This window comes from Delphinapterus leucas, chromosome 17, assembly GCF_059928025.1.
Source record: "Delphinapterus leucas isolate spDelLeu-1000000601 "Yukka" chromosome 17, BTC_Dleu_Yukka2, whole genome shotgun sequence".
Lineage (NCBI taxonomy): Eukaryota > Metazoa > Chordata > Mammalia > Artiodactyla > Monodontidae > Delphinapterus > Delphinapterus leucas.
The window spans coordinates 86,027,048-86,042,180 of record NC_143145.1 but is presented as its reverse complement, the minus strand read 5'-3'; the positions used below and the strand labels follow the sequence as shown (position 1 = coordinate 86,042,180).

General features: G+C 39.1%; 1 protein-coding gene and 1 long non-coding RNA gene across 10 annotated transcripts in view; one reads left to right on the top strand and one right to left on the bottom strand.

The window, feature by feature from the left end:
- SPIDR (scaffold protein involved in DNA repair) overlaps positions 1–15,133 on the top strand; it is a 393,663-nt gene that overhangs the window by 82,976 nt on the left and 295,554 nt on the right. The window lies entirely within an intron of this gene.
- Positions 5,690–14,540, bottom strand: LOC111165873 (uncharacterized). 2 transcript variants are annotated; one of them, XR_002642491.3, is made up of 3 exons: positions 14,401–14,540; positions 11,574–13,458; positions 5,690–9,065 (listed from the first exon to the last, which is right to left on the bottom strand). It is a non-coding gene; the product is annotated as an uncharacterized LOC111165873 (long non-coding RNA). The 2 variants fall into 2 exon arrangements; XR_002642490.3 differs by having other exon boundaries at positions 11,574–13,151; positions 14,401–14,534.

The window sequence follows — 15,133 nt, the reverse complement described above, 5'->3', positions numbered from 1 at the left end:
CATAAGGGGCTTTTGCTTAGCTTTGGAGATGTTTCTGTATGTTTATTTTCATACAGAATCATGAATCTTAGAGAAGTGAAAGCTCATGGATCCATGGTTGATAAATGGAGGAGTTGTCTGGACAGAGAGAAGATGCACGGTTAGAAACAGCAGCCAGCTGCCAGCTCAGGGCTATTTCTTTGGCCTCACTGCTTTCCTCTCTGTAGAATTTCTGCCATATGTTATCTAATTATGATGGTAACGTAAGTTAGATTTTCTTCCTCATATTTCTGATTTGTCCTCTGTTGTGCTTTGAAGTAAGTCTGGATTTTGTATTTTTAAAGATAGCTTTTGGTATGCATTGTAAACTCTCTTTCTTACTATTACCTATCTTATGCCCACTGGTATTTCATCATTTACTTATCTTTAGTGCAGGTATCTATCTCGGCTGCCTTTCCTTTTCCTCCAGTAGGCTATACTATACTAACATACTTACTGTGGGCATGATCCCTGCATGTGCTTGAAATCTGGTCACATTTTGAAAGAAACATTTCAGAATATATAGGTAATTTGTAAAAACCATATTTCTCAGTTTCAGCTGAAGTTCAGTTGGATTGGAAATTGTTAAGACATACGCACTTCAAGATCATTATCTAGCTGTCCTAACTTTATTGTACTAGTAAATTGATATTAGGAATAATTAAGTGGATGCTATGTTATATGTTGACTTTACACCTAGGAAAAATTTTGAATGGTAGTCTTGTTTTGTTCATTGTTCAGTATGTCTTTTTTTTTTCCTTTAAAAAAAATTACCTAATGCAAATACTAGTATTTGAGGAGATAGAGCTCAGCTTTCCTCAGCTGGTTTCCCTAAAAAATTTATTTCCAATATAAAGATGATGGTACTAAAGTTAAGAAACAAATAGGAAAATCAAAGATTTCCTTATTATTTCTAGTATTTTTGGCTCCAGGTATCTGAGAGTTGGATTTTCTCATATTCAAGAAGAGACTGAGAATGCCTTCATTAGTCTGAGATTTGATTTATCATTCTTTTTTTTTTTTTTGATTTATCATTCTTGATACCTAGCTCAGAGATTGGCATGTGGTAAGTCTTCACCAAATGTTGACTGAATCAGGGAATTAATGAAGTTAGAACCAAGTATGTTACAAATCTCTCATGATGGAAACAAATCAGTGGTTGACCAGATTGGGGTAAAGGATTGACTACAAAGGAGAAACCTGAGTTTTCAAGGTGAGGGAGCTGTCCTTCCTGTACTGTGGCAATGCATACACAACTCGGCATTTGTTACAACCTATAGAACTATGAACCCCAAAACGAATTTTACTCTGCACATTTAAATAAATCAAATAAATCAGGTTGTCAGGGGAACCCAAGACAGAATGCAGACTGTGGTGAATTATGTAACTTCACTCAAGGGTTTGAGGAAGAGTGTACTGATCTAAGTAACTTTGGCTGAATACCCTAAGGCTAAAAACAAAAAGAACTGGATACATACATTGTACTCTAGTCTATGTTTGTTTCTCACAGCTATGACTTAGCAGTTTTGAAAATACTTTGCATGTGTACTGTTGTTGAGCACATAAGTAAATGTAACTCATATTGTAGATACTGAGAGCTGGGGGAGAGTGTAGTTACAAATAAGCAGTGGGAAATGCTGACATGAACTCCATGGCTCCGTATTGGAGTTGAGTGTATCAGTTTGAACTTATGTGCTTTCTTTTAAAAAAAAGTATATCTAGATAGGTAGATAGATGCAAGAAAGAAGTATAGAAGTGTGTGTGTGTGTGTGTGTGTGTGTGTGTGTGTGTGTGTGTGTTTAATTTCCTGTCTCTTCCACTGAGGGGGCCCAGAAGCAGTGAGCAACAAGTAAACCTAGCGGCCCAGGTCATGGTTTTCAATACCGCACTCCAATAAAAGGAATCAGGACTCTTTAGAAAAAGTGGCTGAATCTGTGGCCGGGGCAGAGAAAACATAAGGTGAGCCTGGGGCATCTTTGGTTGTCAGAAAATAAGAAAGTATTCAAAAAAGAGTGTTGGGAGGAATGTCCAAAGGACATATTCACTCTGTGGCTAAAGCTGGAACAATTGGAGCAGTGAGGTAAGGAATGATAATACTGAATTATAACCCAAAGAATAAAATAAATATCCATGAGTCCATACTGGTACAGACACATGATCGAGTAAATAAATACATAAATAAATAAATAAAGAACAACTTAGAAAAGAATTTCAACAAATGTAGAAGGAATGAGGGAAATAGGAAGTCATCTTTAGACCAGAACAATAATAATTGCTGAGGGCAAGATCCATCAGGGAATGTTAAAATCAGTGGGCAAACTTTATGAGAAACAGGATAAATTTGTATGACTTTAAAATATTTCCCCCCAAATATTTCTTAATTACACAGGGGAAAATAGTACTTTACATGTTGAACCCTGGCAGGCACCCCCTTAACCAAGTGATCAGTGTTAGTGACATTGATATTATGTACTCTCTGATGTGATGAACTGAGGGCACACCACCACAAAGTTCCTGACTTCTGTCTAATCATGAGAAAATATTATGCAAATCCAAGTTGATTGACATTCTACAAAATAGCTGAACAATACTTCTCTAAGGTGCCAAGTTTGAAAGACAAGGAGAGAAGAACCATCACAGATGGGAGGAGAATTGGGAGACATGACAGTTAAATGCTGTGTGCGATCCTGGATTGGATCCTGAAACAGAAAGACTGGAGGAATCTGATTAAAGCCTGTAGTTTAATTAATAGGATGGTACCAATGTTAATTTTTATTTTCCTAATTGTAGCATGGTTATATAAGATGTTAACCTTAGGGGAAGCTGGGTGAAGACTACATAGAAACTCTGTGTTATCTTTGTAACTCTCCTGTATGTCTAAAGTTTTATCAAAGCAGGACGTTTAAAAAAAAAATCCTGCCATTTAAAACGTTCTTCTTTTAATTGAGGTTGTCATCATCTTTTTATATTCATGTATATTTTCTAAGCACTGCCCTCATAGATAGGTATAGATGTAGACACGTGTGTGTGTGCACGCGTGCGCGCACACACACACAAGCAGGGAGGTTCATTTTTCTATCATTCTGTGTAGATGGAATACTTTCTGAAGGATTATCAGAAGGTCTTTGCATAGAAATTTTATAATTTTTATGCCAAGGCTGTCTAAATTGTTGAAGTGCTTCTGTATAACATGGTGGAATGGCATAAGAGAGTATATATCCTTATAGCAAATGTATAATATAAATGGTGATTTTATATAAAGTTAACTAATGTGTTTTAATTTGTTGGTTAGATGGTCATATCATAGAAATACAGAGTAGAATTGACTTTTTAATTATAGCAAAATTTTAAGCCTAGGCCTACTTCTAGATGCATTTTTGGTCCATGTATACTTAGTTATCAGTTAGTATCAAGATATTTAGATTAGTTTTAATATTCATCTGAGTCAGTCATATTTGGTTGAAAAAAGAAGCGTTTATTTGAAGGTAAACCATGCATATTTAAATTCTTTTTCTTTGACTTCCTGGGTTAGTATTAACTACAACTTACTTTAAACGTAATTTGAAATACTTATGAACAAATAATTATGTTATAATTTTGAAAAAGTAAGGTTTAAAATACATTATAATTTTAAGACAGTAAGTGTTCAGTATTCTTTAACGTTTTACTATGTTGAGAAAAATCATTTGACTATGTAATTCTGTTTTTATCTGGAGTCTAGGCCATAAAAATATCAGCATCAGAGCTAAAGACTTTATATGCTTGTTTGCTTTGACTTAGACATGGGATATGTGCTGCTGTAAGATGAGAGATCTATAAAAGTAGTAAATAATTAAGACTAAAAGCTAAAGGTTTAAGGGTGAATAAACATCTGTCATTTCATTGTTGACTTCTGCCAGTGTAGACTGCTGAATGTTTGTGGTTTGAATCTTGTTCACTCTGAGCATTCTAGGACTTGTGTGGGTTTCCCCCATATTAGGAGGTGATTGTGAACTGCTGTAGTTCGCGGTGAGATTGAACTATCCTAATGTTAGACCAAGGATGGCATTTTTGGAGTAGGAGAAAAGGAGGATGGCAAAAACTAAAGGAAGACTAGTGTTTTTTTCTGAAAGAAAGTATATAGACTCGCTGCCACATTGTGTGTTCCTTGCCTTCTTATTTGCATCTTACCTTTGTGGATGAGTTAACGTAACCTGTATGGGAATGACATAACTTTAGTACCTCTTACCTGTTCTGACAGCATCACGTAAGACGACTGAACCGTGGCCCACATTTTTCTCCAGGGCTTTCTGCGGAAGTGAGTCAATGCATTGTTTCTGGCTTTACTTGCTGTCCCTCCTACCATTGCCAGTGCAGGGTGCATTGGAATTTTCCAGGTAAATCATTAGAGGAGGAGGCACAGAGGAGGGCCAGAGTGGGGATTCACAGTGTTCTGGGAGGGGCCCAGAGGAAGTGTTGAAAGTGAACCAAATGGAGTAGGGGTTAAAAATTATCTGAATTTAAAATGTACCAAACACTGAAAAGCCCTCATCATATTTATCTTTTATCATCATATTTAAAAACCGATTAAAATGTGAGCTGAGATTATTTTTAGCATGGATTTCAACACCTTTCTTTGTGCTTGTGCCAAGAACACAGTGTTCTGTTAAGTCTTCAGTGACGAAGGTTACTGGCTTGCTGCCAGCCAGGGTCAAGTTCATTCAGATAAGTTTCAGTGTAGATTCTAAACTAAGTGAGGAACACTCCTCTGTCTTGGCATGCTAGGTGGGTCTGGAGAATTAGTTGTTTTAAAACAAGATTATTAATATTTTTGTCTTTCAGAGATGTGGTTTTTATGGCTTCATATACAAACAATGCTTTTGACACCGATATCACGTTCTTGTCTGTTTATTGACTCTCCGTGTCTGAACTGGTGAAATATCACTGCTCTCTTAACCATACCAGACACGTATCTAGTAGGTGCCGTATGAACTCTACTGTGTCATGTAAGGTGTTGCGTTATACCACTGAAGAAAACACATAGTATTCAAAAAGTGCTTTTCTCAGTCACATGCAAATTAAAGCTGGATGAGGTGGATTAGAAGCAAGAAAAATACTATCAAATATCCGTCTTTAAGGATTTTATTCATCCTTTCACTCATTGGAATGAATGGTTCTTGCTTAGTTTCTTGGGTTTTTTCTCACTTACCAACTTTGTTTTCCACTGTCAGAAATGCCCTGACCCTGTTGTATTAAAAATGCAGTAAGTATACAGAAAGCTAATGATTAGAGCAGTTTTGTCTGAAAATTATACGTTTAAACAATTTTTTTCCAAAACTAATTTGCATATGTGTAAGTGAGTGAGCAAACGTATCTTGCCTTATACTAGCTCACTAGATCCTCGGAAGTTTACTTTTTTTCTTTTTCATTCTAGTACTTAACCAAGGATATGAAGTTTCTGTTGATACTGATAAAGGTTTTAAAGAAGTCTTGCATTACTGTCGGAATATGTGATTTTGGGGGGTGATGTCTGCTAATATTTCTTTTTTTGTGATTGATCACTGCCCTATTCATTAATGCCTTTCTGGAATCTGGCAGGATGCCTTGTCCTCAGCTGCTCACCATGTACTAACAGCTTGGCCAGTTAATGGATGACAGTCACATCACACATCAGACTTATGATGATGGGGCATTTAGGTATGGGAACATATTTTATATCAAAAAATAAAGCGAATAAATCATACACATATGCTTTTACAGGCTTATATTAAGTATTTAAAACCAAACATGTTAGCAAAAGCTATAATATAAACATTTCTTTCAGGCATTTTTCTGCATGGGTTACTTTCGCTGGGCTTCCAGTAAAGCTTGAACAGAAGAAACTTTTTTTCCCCCATCAAATCTTCCTTTGGCAAAAATACTAATTTATTGCTCTTCCAAGGACCTTTGAACAGTATTAAATACTGTTAATGCAGATTGAATACACATAAATTTCTCAGAAAGCCTTAGAATGTTGAATGCTGGAAGGAGTATACTACTTCCTTCCCCTCCTTCCTCAGGAGACACGTTGTAGCGCTAGTCGAAAGCTAGGGTTTGGGTATCACGTCACCACAGTGCCCTTCTTGCTCCCAGTGTGTCCTTTGTCATAGCTCCCAGTAAGCACTGCCTTACGCACCTTTCTCCCCAACTGGACTGAAGTTTCCTGAGGGCCTGGATCATCGTGAATGAGTGAGTAGAGGTAAGACAGGCAGATGGGTAGTGGCAGGGATTTTTTGAAAACACTGCTGGCAAGACTCATATACTCATGAGTTAAATACCTGTATCTGTGGTGAAAGCAGAACTAAATATAACTGTTGTAAACATTCAGTTCTCATGAAAATAGAATCGGTGATATTATATTTTTTATTCTGTATTTATTCCCTTAAATTTCTCTACTTTTATCAGACAGTTTTACGCCTATAATGAGGGTGACAGGACAAAGTTGAGGGATCAGACCATGATTTCTCACTCTGAGTGTCTGTCAGTACTGAAACTTTCATATCGTAGTGGAGGATGCTTAACAAAATATGTGTCCTGATACCATCGGAATTTTCATCTGTGAGAAAAACTAAGTGAAGAAAGATTCTGTACTTAATTAAGGAAAAGAGTTAAAGAAATGACTGTGTAATAAGCATGCATGATCACATGGCTTGGCTATTTGAAAATGTATTACCAAAATTTCATATGATAATTAAATTCCAAGTAGAGAGCTCATTAACAAAGCTAATGCGTCCCATAGGTTGAACGTGTGGTAATGATCTGTATAACGTATATTTCCAGGAGAAATTGTAATGAAAAACATTCCTGAGTAGACAGCACATTTGAGGTAGGTGGGGCAGGGAAGGGTTGCATCTGATACCTAAAATAAGACCAGTATATACATAAAGCCCTAGAAAATTTGGATGTTGAACTTCAGTTTTTAAAACTTGTACAGTAAGGACATCTGCTGTTATGTGGGTTTCTAACTGATATACAGAGCCCTAGAGGATCTTGCTTATGTATATTTTTGTCATTCAGTTTCCACAGTGGCCCTGTTGAGGTGGGCATTACTGTCTCTATTGTGCCTGTGGGAAAATTTGGCTGAGTCTCAAATTAAAACCTTGCCCAGCATTACTCTGCTGGTAAAGGGCAGATGAGGACGACAATGGAATCTTTGATTTAGGTCCTAAGAGAAGAATCCCCTTGTATTCTCATCAGTTTAAGTTGAGTGCTCATGTAAAAGGTTTTGATTCTTAAATAAGTAGGAAATTAAGGAATAGGGGGAAATGTGAATTTATCAACGGGGATTGTAAGGGAGGGAACACATTAAACTTTCTATACTAACATGTTTCTTGTTCATCTTTTACTTAGAGTCTTCCATCCAAATTTCTGGGCCTTGACACACCTTGCTATTTGGATCTAAGGGAGGGAAAATCATTCCACTGTGTTTCCACGTCCCAACACCCACTCCCTAGCCACCAGTCAGAACTTGTGCTTATCTTGCCTGTGTTGGAGACGTCAGTGCACTGCTCTGCTCAGTGTGTATCTTATAGTTCTTAACGATATCCCACTAGGTTCTAGGATGTCTACGTGAAAAAAGCACTGAGTGTGGAGGGGTTTAGGAAGGCCAAGAGAAGGAGGGCATTTGCTTAAGTCAAACTTCTTTCCTTTATCTTATTTTTACTGCATCATTTCACTTTGGTATGGGTTGCATTCTTTCTGTGGTATGATGGAGCAAGATAGCATTTATTTTCCTCACCATATGATTTCTGCTTTTACTGAGCTGAGCGTCTAAGAAGGAAGGCTCGAAGAGCCTCAAACTCATTTCCATAAATATGTGCCTTTGTTTTTTTTACTTGTAAGAAAGAGATTTGAAATCTGGAATTTGGAGTTCTGAAAAAAATTTGGGGAGGAAATGAGAAAGAAAGGAAAGGAGATTTCTTATGTGTTGAGGATGTAGTGTTTTAAAGCCGCATTAAGGTTAGTAAATGATATTAGAGGACATTAAATATAAATATGCGTATCTGTGATTCAGTGGATTTGTGAGTGTTTACTCACTAAAATGTTCGTGGCTTACACGTATTTTATTCTGACAGTCTTTGCTCTCCACCCTGGTAAGAATTGCCATCCTTATTTATCAGATCTGTTAACAAGTAAACTGGGCTTTGGGCAGACCATTTCATTTTATTTTTTAATTTTAAAGAAATAAATATTGAGTGATTATCTTATTTTTTTCCCAAATAACTGTATGTCCAAAATGATAGGTTTACAGGTACGTTCACTCCTGAGTTTGGCCCATTTTCCTGTGGTGGCAGGAGACAGGACCTAACACAGATTTTCTTAATTTAAGATGAAGGTTTAAGGCTAAGATCTCGTTATATCTGCCCCACAGCAGTCTTGTGAAGAGAAGATGATTAAATACATTCACACCTGTGCTCTCTGTAGTTGTCTGTAAATATGGAATGTCATTGGCTTAGATTGTCTCATAAGAATTTCTCAGTTCTAGAGCACTTTCTCACCTTTATATCAGTAGGAAAATTTTAAAGATTTTGTTGTCATGTAATATATTTCTTTCTTTTTTATGGGTTTTTGTCCTGCCCATAGTTATTTATGTTTAAGAAGTTAGGATGTAGGATACACACACACCTCTTTTTTTTGAGTTTTCTCTGCATTATTAACTGATAATCACAACTTTTCTATAGTCTCTCTAGCTGGAGGTAGTAGAATTAACATTTTTGTACAATTTATTTTCATCTTAAGACATTAACTCAGTGTGAGTGGGGTTTCCTGGACATCTGGTAATGAGAATGAGGCATTTTACTTCTATAGATTTTTAGTAGAGTACTGTTTTTATATTATTTGTGGCACATTAGATGAAGTATTCATATCACCTCTGTTGTCATTGTGTTGGAACACTGTTAGTCCCAAACGTTGACAGCATCTCTCCTTTGGAAAGTACCACAGTCAAGGCGTCTGCTTGTTGGGAGCCCCAGGTCCCAGTTTTGTACGTCAGAGCGTGTGAAGGAGTCTGAGATGGCCTTCCTTTTTGGCTGTATCCACAGGGGCAAAATGGAAAAGAGACTTAATGAATACAGTATAGTGATTTTATGTCTTACCTTTTCTTCAAGGATGAAGGTGGGGTATGAATTTAATTCTTTCTGTTTTCCTCAAAAATCAACTTAACCACTGCAGATAAACTTGAGATTAAATCTCAACTTTATGCCTTATAGAGTTTGTAAGTGTCCTACAGTTTAGGGTAGAGAGCATCCCACCTCTGAAGAAAGTACAGTAATTGTGGGTGTGTGTGTTTCATGTGTTTTTTTGTGTCTCAAGAATATATCATAAATGGTAGTTCTCACTTTGGAATGTACCACTAGCTTTCTCCTCCCAGGTATTCTTCCTTCTTCGAAATAACAAACCATAACAGTGTGATCAGGATTGGCTTTCATACTGAATCATATGGATGTATGTATATGTGTAAAACTGTTTGAAAGAGCCTGGAACACTCTTCTTACAGAAATGGAGAGTGGCTTTCCCGGAAAACAGGCAACAAGAATCATTGCCGTGTGGCTGGTTATTTCTCATTAGTCCTTAAGCAGCCAAAGGATGTCACTGTCAAGTTGTGATTCAGTTTACTCTGCTCGTTCTGCTCACCTTGGAGCCTGGAGTCATTGATTCATCTGTATAGGAACAAGTCCCAGGGTGGGAGGCCTGTGGATGCTTGTGGACCAGGCAAGTGATACAAACCATTAGGGCCCAGAGGGCCTGGCTGAGCACAAGAACTGTTAGTAAAGCTCTGGCCAGCTGTTGCCTTGCAGGAGTGTGACTGCAGCATTGCCAGATCCTCTCAGTTTCAAGAGAAGCTATCAATCAGATCTGCCTGTGAAATCTCCCAATTTCTACATGTAGGCAACTAGTTCAAAGAAAAATAAAAACGAAAAATGAAAAACTGTAGGCAAAAAGCAAAAATGAAAACTTCTCTGCTGGCTGCCAGTTTGCCTCCTGTGCTTTAAAGTATCTTTACAAGTTTGGCTTGTTTAGATTCCACATATAAGTGTGATACCATGCAGTACTTGTCTTTGTCTGCCTGACTTATTTCACTTAGTGTAATGGCCTCAAGCTCCATCCATGTTGTCGCAAATGGCAAGATTGCATGGTCTTTATTGAGGTGTGGGCAGCCTCCTTTGTGCAGTTGCCACTTGTCTGCCCTCGTTGCAGGCCTGTGGCTGTTCTACTGGATGTGTCTTTGCTGTGTACAGCGCAGCGCTTCTGGCAAAAGAAGGAGTCCACAAATGTTTGGGCATGTTACCTCTAAAACTTTTCTTCTGCCAGAGAAGATCAGGTAAACACATATGGGTATTTCTGGAAGCATGAAGCTTCTTCTGGAGCATAGAGCTTTACAACAAGCTGTGGATGAATCTGCTCCATTCTGGCAATTACAGAGGTGGCTCTGCCTGGCCTCTTTCAGTACCAGTTTCACACAGTCCGCATACCACAGGCAAGGACGGAAGCCTCCTCAATCCCAGAGTTCCCTTCCCCCAATCAGCAAACACTACTATTAAATTCTTCCAGAGATGTAAGTAAATGTATATGAAGATATGTCCCCTGACCTCTGTAAACAAACGACAGCATACTTGACACATAGCTCTGCACACGAAGTAACACATTTAGTGTGCCCAGACCCTTCCATAGTAGCTCAGGAAGTCTCCTTTTTACCGCTGTGGCACACGATGGTGATACCGTCATCCATTTAGTTATTCCCCTGTGGGTGGACTTTCAGATTGTCTCCCATCTTTTACTTATGAAACAAAGCAACCCTTGTGCACATGCAGTTTTGCACATGAAAATGCACATTTTCCCAAGTTCTATTTCTCTCCCTACGTATGTGGCAGCATCTAGGAGCTCAGAGTGGACCCCGGCCAACAGCCAGCAAGGAAATAGAGACCTCAGTCATAAAGCCGAAAGGACCTGAATTCTGCCAACAAGAAAATGAGCTTATAATTGGGTTTTTCTCCAGAGTCTCCAGGGGAGAAGTAAGCCCAGCCATACCTTGATTTCAGCTTTGTGAGCAGAGGACTCAGTGAAAGCAAGCAAGGGACTTCCCTGGCAGTCCAGTGGTTAGGACTCTGTGCTTCCACCGCAGGGGGCATGGGTTCGATCCCTGGTCAGGGAACTAAGATCCCGCATGCCATGCGGTGCAGCCACAAGAAAACAAACCAAAAAAACCAAGCAAGACTTCTGGCCTGCAGAACTACTAGCTGATAAGCCTGTGTGACTACAGTCTCCTGAGTTTGTGGAAACTTGTTACACACGATAGAAAACTAACATAAAGCTCGTGGACAGCATTCACAGGGCACAGGTAGTGTATGTTGTTATGTAAACCCACACGTTTAAGTGAGTGGGAGTATGTCAACATAAAGAAGTTAAATAGCTGGCAAGAAACTCTGCTGCCGGCATCGGCATCCCAGCACAGTGAAGGGTCATCTTCACTCTCCCTCCCTCCAGGAGCCCTCGCTGGCCCCCACCCCTGGGTCTGGTTTCGTGCCCTTCTTACATACCTTATAGCACTTTGTCCTTCCTCCTTCCATGGCATGTAGCACACTCTGTTGTAACAGATGATTCCCTGTCCATAACTAGCCCACGTCTGTCTTCGTGTTTGTGCCGCAGCGTCGAGCAGAGCACTTGTTGTTCATCAGTGTTTGTTAAGTGAATGAAGGTGAGAAAGGCAGGTGGAGATTGTAAGAACACAGTGATTCCAAAGCCAAATTAGAAATTGTAGGATGGTGATATCAGTGGTTATTAACAGAGTCAAAAGGAGTTGAGACGTCGGAAAGGTGGTTTTGTGAGGGAGATCTCACTCTTGAGTGCAGTTCATTTAGAGTGAAATAGTACCAAACAAGATTTCGGAAATTAGGGTAAAAAGCAGGTCCTTGGTGCCTCACATCGTCTTGCAGAGGTGAACATGCTGTGGGTCTTGATAGAAAATCGATGTGGTCACACACTCTAGATACAGGAAAAGTCACATGTGGTCTTTTATGAAAAACTTAATAGTCTCCTTGTTAATACCACTATTAAATATTTTTAAAGCCTATTATTGACTAAAAACATATATGCAATACTGTTTCTTGCTTGATGGTGGAAAAGGTCTGTTCTGTGAATATTTCTAAGCATCAGGAAAGGAATTCTGGACATGGTAAAAAAAATTAAAAAGAGAGATGGGGGGGTGGGATATGAAGTTTCCATTGAGTTTCTGTTGTTTACAGATGGAGGAGATAGGAACAACTTCTACCAGAGGTTCCTTAGACCTTATTATGAAAGTTGTATTAAATTCAAAATGATAATTTGTGTTAATTCATTTAATGCCAAGGAACTGACTAGTAGTGTGGTCTTTGTGACTTGGGTACATTTTACAGGCAAGTGGAAATAAACTCTAGAAGTTGCCATTTATTACAGAGACTAGATGCTTATTGTGTGAGGGTTTGTGTGTGAAGAGGGCAATGCAGGGCATTGTAAAATGTAGAGGAATCTGACCAGGACTCTTAACTGTGTAGGGGCAGATGAGTGAGAGTGGTCTTCCTCTGTCCCTTCAGTCAATATCATCACCATACATTTTTCCAGAAGAGCTTTCTGCAAGGAATAGAAGAGAACAGCAGCCCCTAACAGACATGATTTGATTTCTGTGGGTGAGCTTTACCCTAAACTGCATTGGCAAAGTTTCAAATTTATAACTAATGATAACCTGAATATACTATGTAAGGCTTTAAATAGATGTGAGACCACAAGTAGTTTCTTCAGTATTTTCTCAAGTTCTTAAGACACTTAATTCTCCCTCTTGACTTCCTCTTCATCTTAGAAACTGCAATTTCCTTTGTAGGAACAACTTCTTGCTGGGCACCACTGTCTTTGGCCACTTCTGTCTTGGATGCCCTGTGTTTTCACCCAAAGTCATAACTGCATTGCAACACCAGGCCATTTCATCATCCTGTGAGTTGAGAAAGTCTAGCAGGAAATCACCAGTTGACTGTCCCCAGCACAAGCTTTGTGTTTCTTGGTTGCTGTGTCATGATAGGCAGTTATGAAGGGGATGCTTTGTAGAAAGAACTTCTTTTCTAGGGTATATTTAAGAGTCTCATCATCTGGGGAACAAAATACATGTGGAAAGAAAATATTTTCACCATAGTCTGAAAAAGATCCTGTTCAGGACTGTTTTCCTGTGGTCATATTAAATTCACTCATATTTAACAGTGACTCTTTTGGTTTGTCTTTCTGTTTTTATGTTTTAAGGTATGTTATGTACACCCCCTGCCCCCTGGAAGGTAATCTCTATTTGTTTTATCTCCCATTCTCTTCTGTTTTCTACACTTCAAGTCTGCTGCATTCTGTTAATCTCATCTTCTTTGCACAGGAGCTGATTTCATGATTATCTCCTGAAAAGGTGGTTTCCTAGATGTAACAATGGGTCAGAACAGAAGTGGTTAGCCTATCCTATGAGTAGTATCTAAAAATTTGGTTGCGGTCTCCTGGAGGGTCTTTTTGTGTGTGTGACATCTAATTTAGAAAGAAATCTGCTCTCCTCCCAAAGCAGAAGGAACCTCTTTAGTTTCCTTCTCTATTAACTGCAGAAGTGGTGCAAAGTTTATTTCCCCTTTGTTGCTGTTCAGATGGAACAGTTGCACCTAGGGCTCCCAACACTTCAGGGAAAGGTATATAGTGAAAAAAAATTGATTTCTGCTGTTGTTATTTAGAGGTCAAATAAAGAGAAGTTTTCAGTGAGTGAAGTGGTCAGAACTTAGTTATTTCATATTCTCTCACAGGAAATTTCTTTATGCCAGTCTGTACTCTTGGAGCCATGCATACAAAAACCAGGTTAGGCTTTCAGGCTCACAGTCTCAAAGAAGGACAGACATGTATACAAATAGTACATAGAAATAGAACTGGGTACGATATGTAGTGGTGGCAAAATGAAAAGCCCTTTGTGGGTTAGGAAGAACTCCATTGTAGGTACAAGCTAAAGCAATATGGGAACTGTTACTGGTGGACTCGCCGTGGTGGGTGTGTGGATGCTCACTCATGATGAGTGGGGAGAAGGGTTTCATGGATGATGGATGCTGTAACAAAGTCTTCAGCATTGAATGAGAGTTTGCCAGGTAGAAAAGAAGGAGCAGGGACATTCCAGGTAAAATAAATAGTATATTAAAGGAAGAAAGAAAAGAAAAGAATTGAGTAATTTGGTGTAGCTGAGTTAGGCTTTTTTGTGAAAGAGCAATAGGAAATGAGCTTAGAGAATTAGGATCATGAGGGTATTGAATGCCAGATTATCTCTTTGCCTTTTACTTATGTTTGCAAAAGACAGAGTTCTTCATCAAAACAAAACAAAACTCTCACCTTTCTTGACTGTACTTCCCCTGCAGCCTCTGCCTCAACTCCTGTGTAAAGCAGAACTCCTTGAGACGTGTCTTTATGTTTCTGTCTCTAATGCCTCTTCTGTGCCTCTGGTCCAGCTTCAGCCCCTGGGCGTGGCGCTGTTCCCCAGGGCCGCAAAGGTTCAGTCCAAAGGCAGACTCTTCACTCTCAGCCCACGTGACTTAGCAGCGGCCCTGGCACTGCTGACCACTTGCTCCTCCTTAAAAGCTACGACCAGCGATTTTCTTAAAAGGGAAGAGAAAGGAAACCATTACAGAGTATATATGTTGCTTCGTAAAATAGTTGTTTCAGTTGTAGACATACGTGTCTTGCCAATTGAAATTTGTGTTGTAGTCAAAAGTTTGAAATCATTTGCAAAATTAGAGCATGAGAGTTAAGAACGTGGACAGCATGGTTTCAGATGGGCCAGGCTGGGGTCCCAGTTGTCATTGTTCTACCTAGAAGCAACTTAACCTCTTTGGGCCTTCTCTGGAAAAGAATAGGAATGACTATCTCATAGGCATATAGCAAGGATCAAAAGAGATCATGAAGATAAAGCCTCTGGGTTTTCTTCCAAAAAAGCCAAAAGAGATTGGGAGAGCTGCTAAATAGATGGCGGTTAGAAATGCTCTGCCTAGAGCTTTCTGGGATGTGGTGGTCATATTTTTATCCCCACTGCTTATATCGTTTGCCCTCTGGCTCTGCCGTGCTGACC